Genomic DNA, 8,160 nt, shown 5'->3' with positions numbered 1-8,160 from the left:
GTTGCTTTGCATTGCACTTTTTTTTTTTACAGATGCAGTTGTGAAATAACTTACGAATAACCCAGTTTAGGAGTTTTTCATTACCAATTTTCAATATCGATTTTCGATGGTGGAAGTGAGCTCAACTTTCGTCTGTTCTCGAAATGTAAGGAGACAAGTTACAGACTGCTGCTCATTCAGCCCCTGTTCTGATTAATGCTTTTTCCAGTATTTTTATTTTTTTTTTAACACTGCTGGAAATGTCACTTTATTCAGGAACCCTCTCGTGACTAATGCAACTTCTAATTGCCACTGTGGTTGAGTGCCTCTATGTGCTAATGATTATTATGGTGTTCAATTGAAAACCTTTGTGTCCCTATTTGTGCAGATCAACTGTAAATACCCATCATACTTTATGATACTTTAGCACATTGTCACTAAATAAGGACTGCTGGGTCAATTTTACCTTTTTTTTTTTTTTTTTTTAACCACCATTTCCACTTGTAATAAGACAAAACTGTGAAACTCTTCACATCATGTAATGCAGCTTGATTGAACCCACTCATGCACACAAGAGGCCTCATCTCACTCGTTCACATTTGCTACTGCGTGTGAACACTGTGCATTGCACTAAGCTCATCTGACAGACCTGCTGCTGGTACATAGCGTTATTAAGCTGTAGAATTAAGTCCAAAGTTACTTACTTTTCTTTTAACTTTAAACAAAAACTGAGAAGCATAATATTCAGCATGTCAATTGACTTTCTTGAGTCAATCACCCACTTGGGTGCCGAGAAGGCGGCGTGCTTTCTTGTGGAGACGAGCCATTCTAGCCAGTATAGCAGTGAGTCCTCAATCGCTGAGCTTTTGTTCAAGGGGGGCACAGGCTGTCTATTATGTTGCAAAACTGCTGAGATGTGGGAGGCGGATTTGTGTGTGAAGTTCCCAGTCAGTCAGATGCACTCTTTCATATTTCTGAAGACTCAACATTTGCAGTACCCTCCCCAAAATCATGTTTCAGCATGTTTAATCATGCGAGCGATGACTATGATACTGCCGACGAGACTTAATAATTGTGTGAATGGAAGCAACAGTATTGAGCTCGACTGGAATATTTGGTTTCACCTGTGGTATTTGGGCCTTTATGGCGCCTCCGGCATCTCTGCGCCGAGGCAGACAGTCAGAACTTTGGACTGGAGCCCAGTTGCGCTGACGGACCCGCTAAATATGATACCTGTGTGGAGCAACGGCATCTTAGCTGCCAAATTCCCAGGAGAGAATTTGCCTAGAAAGAACGGGCACCCACCTCTATTCCCCTCGAGCAATGCTTCTCTTATCATGTTCCCTCTTCTTTTGTACTCCGCATTCCCAGTGACTAGCAGGGCACCGACCTGGTCCCCTTTCACTGCTAAACGGGCCCCCTCTTTAAGATAATGTTTGATGCTCTGACAAGCGGAGCCAAAACAGTGTAAAGGAAACCAAGTTTGACATCTTTTAATTGTGTGTCAGAGGGCTGAGATGGAGCTTCTCGGGCCGCATTCAGATGGGCCGCTGATAAGGTTGCTTGTGAAAGTGAGGGATGTGATGTTGAAAAGTGAAGATCGGCCAGTTAATTTAACTGGTGGTCTGTATATCCAGCAATAAACAGCCGAGAAGGATTTCAAACAAATTACAGATGTGCAGATGAAGAGAAGTTCTTACTTAACTGTGGTCGCATCTCTTGACTGTGATTTGAGTTTGGCATCTCACACTGAGTGCACATTAAACAAAAAAAGTGATTTATAATGATTAATTCTTTTGTTTATCTTGTTAGTGGACTCTGTAAGGTTTAACACTATCCTATCTTGGTCACTGGTCGAACTCCAATTAGTCCAAAAATAATCCCCAAAGGAGATAATTAATTGAAATAGAAACGATCTGTTCCACAAGTCCGAGAATGTTTCTTGCATACCTTATGTTGACAATGTCGTCTGTTGAATGAGAGTTCAAAGTTTCAGTGTATATTCTTCTCATAGTTTTACTCTCTTAACACTTGCTGGTGCTGTTCCATTTTGGAATAAGTGTCAACAGGCCAAAGAAAAGACAAACTTGTAGACTTCAGTTAATTGAATGTGAGGTTTTCTTGCATGATGGACGTTAAAATGAGAAGTTTATAGATATATATCTGGAATATTTTGGTCAAATTGCATGATGCTTGATGCTCTACCTATATTTGTGAAAGCCTGACTGAGAAAAAATAATAATTGCTGCCAATGCTGGAACAGGAAGTGGATGTTTGACCACTTTGTGTCAATCAAATTTCTTTGCAAGGATAGAGTTCAAGATAAAAATGTTTTTTTATTAGTGTCCATACTGTGTTAAATGCTAGACTTTTCAGAGCACATTTCAAAGTACTTTTATAAAGATACGCTACGAGCTATTCTTGGGCATTACTTATCAGAAAGAAATATGTAATGCTTAGTTTTGAGTGAAGAGAGAAGGGAAGTGGCAGCAAAACAGGCCCAAATCTAGATGTCTGAGTTTGAGGCATGTTCACAGCCTAGGTGTGTTTAAACTTAAACGTGAGAGTGTAGAAATAAATCTTAAATCTAGATTCAAACATTTCTATGGAGTCATAGAGGCCGAATGAAGAATGCTCTAGAACCTGGTAACTTTTTTTTTTGATGAAGCTCTGTGAGCCATCAAAAGACCAGCTTGTTGGATGGAACATAAGAAGTCAATAAGTCACGTAATAGTTTATGAGCGAGTCTGAATGTGCCTTTAACAGAAATGAATAGCATTTGTGTCTAAATAGGAAACTCACAGCACAGAAGATTGGACTTGGTTTCATGTTGTGAGCATCACATTAACAGCCTCCTTGTCCTGCTGTTTTGGTCACAACTGACCGTCACTGTACTCTTGGGCCCAGCCTGTGTATTAATCTCTTAAATGAGCCGTGCCGCACTTGGATGACCATGATGTGCTTTCCAATTAAAACCGCCCCATTAGTGTGTAATTGGTGCTATCTGAGGCTGCGAGCGAGCCGTATGGGGAGCGGAGCGAGAAGCCAGTCTGATGCTATCGGCTCGGAGGAGACAGGAAACCTCTGTGTAATCTCGTCAAGTTGGAGATGGCGACTGCGATCGCGCGCGGCGACCCGGTTCGCTGACGTTTTCGGCACTGTGGTTTTGATGTGAAAGCAACTGTGGTCTGGCTTTCTGTAAAGACCCTGGGGAGAGGGAGGGGTGGCCTCGTAGAACAACGCCAGAAATGGCAACTTGTGAGAACAGGTTGCTTCTGTGACAGATTTTGTAGGAATAGTGGTTCAGTTTTTATCCCAAGCTCCTAAAGTAAACAATCTGGAAGAGTGATTTCTTTTTACTCTTCTGACAACATCCCTAAATAGGGGCTATACACCATGCAGAACAGTAATGCATACATTATGTTTCCGGTGTGTGTATATGTCCCATTTTCAGTCAACACTAACCACACACCAAAATCTGGATTGGAAACACGTACTGTTAAAATCCGTGTCACTCACAATACGACAGCAACACGCTTCCAGACGCGTGTGAAGCTCTCACGCAGTTACTCTCCAGCTTACCGAGTAAATATGCACACGGACACACCATGACATTCGCCAGATGCTCTGGGCTAATTACAGCCAAGTATTCCCTGTTGTCCAGAACCTTTAAGTGCACTGCTGGCAAAGCTACACAACCTGATTAGGGCCGAGTCTTTAATTGGAACGCTTTAACATAATACATTATGCAGCAATAATATTATTAATTTCCAAAACAAGAAAATAGAATGAGGTGAAGTTTAAAGAATTTCTTGTGAAAATTTAGTAGGAAATTGTACAAAATGTTCAGCAACGGTATTTATTATTTATATGATTTTTTTTTTTACACCAAGTACAACCTAAAAATAAACGTAACTCTCCAAGTACCCCAGTACTAACCAACATTAATATACAGAAGCATAGGCGCCCTAAGTGTTCATCTAAATGAGCCGGATACGTTATTTAAAAAAAATATAGATATTACAATCTATCCATCCATTTTCTAAACCGCTTATTCCTCACAAGCTCGCTAAGTTCGCAGTTAAGCCAGTAAAATGTGGAAGAAAAAAAAAGCTGAAATTGTGATTCATTTGAAGTTTATTGTACATAAAACTTAAATAAAAATTGTTTCTAAATAAATGTTTGAAAACACAAATCTTAAAGAGTAACTGCAAATATTTTGAACTTTAAGTACAACTGAACCGTATTTAGGCCATGATTCTTTCACATACCACTAGAGGGTGCGAGCATGCCACTAGTGGTACTCGTACCACACTTTGAGAATGGCTGATTTAGGGTTTAGGCTGATTTTTTTCATTGATTTAAAAAAAAAATAATAATAATCTGTTTGTTAAGTAACCTCCCAAGATGGGGCACCTTGACTAACGAGTTTGAGTCGTTCCGTGACCAAGCTCATAACTCAAGTTACATGTTTTTAACCACAGCTATACTGATAACCTGGTAACCCATTGCTTGGTAGTTTTAACTCATCGGGATGGTTAGTTTTGATTAAAATCTTCGCCCAACGTGCTGGGTTAAATTCCCAACCCAATGCGCTGGGTATAAACAGACCGGCTCGGTCCCTTTTAGACCCAGCACTGGCTTAGCCATTTCACCCAAATTAGGTTATGTTTAACATATCAGTTTTAAAGTGTGACTGCAAAGCCAGTAGTAGATGTTGGTATGACTGTACACCCTTAAAACTGCTGGGTCAACAACAACCCAACCTCATTTTTGGGGTTGGCTTGTAAACATGGTTCGATTCAATTTTTGACCAAATTTGGCTTATTTTTAGACCAGGTACTTTTAAGAGTTTACAATATTGGACTAGCGCTTACTGTACGCATCCCCCAACTTTCCTCAACTCCCCAAAGTGTGCTAGAAGAGGAAATGACAAGACCTTAGAACACCACCCACCCACCCACCCACAGACCCTCTCTTCTACCTTAGCCTCCTCACGCAGCTCTCCCAGGCTGCAACAGGTCTCCGCGTCCTGGCTCCCGTCCAGGGTCTGGTGCTGTGATGGGGAGGGTCACGCTTGTGTCTGACCCCGGGGCCTTCATGCTTGATGTTGTTATTATTAGAGCACATTGGCCCCCGGGCAGCCGGTCCCCAAAGCAGGGAGAACTCTGGAGAGGCTCTGGACCTGGAAAACAGCTGTGCGGGTTAGAGGCTGCGGGGGCCCCTTTGCACCCTGCAACCCCCCACCTCAATAGTCCCCTGAGATCGCCTCTGCACTGGCCCGCCAGGAGGTGCATATGTTTGTGTTAATTTTGAATACAAGCTGCATTCACCTGGGCTGACGTTTGCTATGAAGGTAAAAAAAAAAAAAAGCAAACACAATACACTTTGAATTAGTGTTAATATTTGTATTTTTTTTATGTGGCTACTAGTCACAAAAATAAAGACTTGTTTTTTGCTCATGTAAGGCAACAGGTGCTTCTAAAAAAAAAAAAAAAACAGCCCCATTTAATAAGTATTCGTAGATTGCCGGTCACAATAAATGAGTTAACTCCAGTAAAAACGACTATAGATGTCAATGGCAGTGAGTGATTGACATCATGTCATTAATTAAACAATGTGGTTGTTATTGTGATTGTAGTTGGCCTTTTCCTGTGTGGGTGTTGTTGATATTTTGCCATTTGTGTAGCTCAACTCGGAAGCCAATATTAAAAGGGAAAAAAAACAAAAGACACCTCGGTATGATTGTGGCCAAAGAATGGTGGATTTTTAGAGGGTTAAAAGCCATTTGTGTCTACCATCTTAAATCTACCTATCCTTGGCATTTCTACTAGGGTGGGTTGAGTTTGAGGGGAGGGGGCTCCTAACTGTGTAAATAGGGCTGAAAATTGCACGTGGCCTTTGACTGTCTCTATAATTGCGAGCCTCTCGCAGTATTTTGCTTGGCAGCCTGAGAGGTTAACCCCTAAGGGTTAGAGGCCTGGAGCTCTCCGTCTGACTGGCAGAGGGCTCCTCAAAGACTCACTTGTTCACGTCTCAGCCTGGGCAACGCTAAGCCTTAGCTGATTATCTTCTAGATCAGAGAGAAAGAGAGACGCAGGCTGCTGTGTTCAGATTTGCTGTTAACGGGCCCACGCACCTGGGCAGGCGCTATTGCCGGTACGGTTTTGTCACCTCTGCTGGAAAGCACACGTGCAAGTTTCAGCCATATTTGTGATCCTAACTCATTGGCCACAAAATTAGAGCTGTATTAATTTTAACAATCAGCAAGATGCTACTGATATTGCAGTACTTTCTGCACTACTATCAACTAATGTCACTTATGTAACTAACTTCAATTAAAAAGAAACCGTTTGGATCAAAAATGAGCATTTTCATCCATCTTTTGTTTTGTCTCTAATTTGAAATGTATCCAAATGCCCCTTTGAAGGATCAGAGCCGGAAGCAGTGTTGTTGTAATCAGACGTGGCTTCTTCCCATCCCTCCATCATGCCTGTGACTCTGATTAAGACCTGATTTCGTGGGCCTCAACTCCCTGCACTGTAGGAAACTTACAGCGCTGTATACATTCATCTACATTTTCACCAGGGCTTTATTTAGCTCCCACTGATTTATCGTTGACCTGTGGATGCTCAAGTTGCCCCAAATAAACAAAGGTAGCCAAAGTCAGGACAAGTAACAGTGCGCTATATTTTCTCTGCTTCTAGTTTGGAAAATATGACGATTTTTGTGAAGGACGCCGCTTTAAATGTAAATTTGTAATTATCACAAATATGACCACAAAATTCCCAGTACTTCCCAGTATTTTTTTCCCCTTCGAAACATGCACACGAGTGCCAAAATTCACAAAATCTAATTAGAATCGAAGTAACTTAATTAGACTGCATGCACTGTGCCAGCTTTTTAATATTTTGTCACTTTCAAATTGCATAATTCAAAATTAAAGCTCATCTTATTTTAAGTTTAATGCACATGATCCTGCCCATGGTTAGTTTTGAACTTTACTGTACATGTATGACTTAAACGCAATTTTGTAGAATTACGGTATGTCTTACCAAAAACAAACAAATGAATAAAATTATTTGGGGGCACGTTTTCAAGAGGAAAAACTTTTGTATGTGGGACTGGCATAGGAGTATGCAACTGAGGACGTCTCCAGGTGTTTTTACAGCTCTGTGTGAAGTTAAAAAATAAATAAATAAAAAAAGTTTAAAGGAAGGCTCCTTTAATTTTACATGTATGGCTTGATTGGCAGTAAATAGTTAGTATAGCTACGAAACATGCATAAGAGCTGAAGAATACACTCCTATATTGATTTATTTAACTTTTTTCAACATAGAAGTACTTCCGTGTTGCAACGCCCCCAAATGGTGACGTCACTAGTGTGTATACTCGCTTGGGGAACAGTAGTTCACGCAGACATAACAACGAGGAAGACACAAACGTCAGTTATGCCTTACTGTATTGCAAAATTTTGCAAGGCGTCGGCAAGGAAAAACCCGCGAGACCCCCCCCCCACCCCCCCCCCCAAAAAAAAAAAAAAAAAAAAAAAAAAAAAAGCTACTTGAGTAGACAATGGTTTGTTTGCTAAGTGCTGTCAACCTCCCGAAGGACAAGCAGGCGTGCGCGCAGCGAACATTTCAGGCATGAGGACTTCGAATATATGTTACAATTTGAGATGGGGTACGCCACACGCCTAATACTAAAGCCCAACGCAGTACCGAGTATCTTTAAAGAACCAGACGTGGGAAATAATCAAGCCGATGGAGGAGCCGCAACTGCTAGCAACACGGAGCCTTCACTCTCACAACAGTCGGCACACATCGAGGTCTTACTACGGCCACTGAAAGATCTCGGAGAAGCGAAGCAAATTTAAAGCGAAAGGTAGGCATGTTTCGGGGGTGGGGGGGCATTGGTTATTATACTGCACGGACTGTTTTATTTCATAATTCATTTGAAGGTGGCCAACGCAGGGGCACGTCGGCACGTTACCGTAATGCACAGTATTAACAATCGTTGGGGCGGCTGGCTTGACTTCGTCTTTTCGAGTGGCGGCTGGCCTGACCGCATCGGGACGCTACGCAAAAAAGAAAAAAAAAACAGCTAGGGGAGGTTGGGTGCTGTAACGACGATACATTTAATTTTACTATTTTTTCTTTTTCCTGAAATATTTCGTCAGTT

This window comes from Festucalex cinctus, chromosome 11, assembly GCF_051991245.1.
Source record: "Festucalex cinctus isolate MCC-2025b chromosome 11, RoL_Fcin_1.0, whole genome shotgun sequence".
NCBI lineage: Eukaryota > Metazoa > Chordata > Actinopteri > Syngnathiformes > Syngnathidae > Festucalex > Festucalex cinctus.
The sequence above is the reverse complement of the archived record's forward strand: the minus strand, read 5'-3'. Positions refer to the sequence as shown.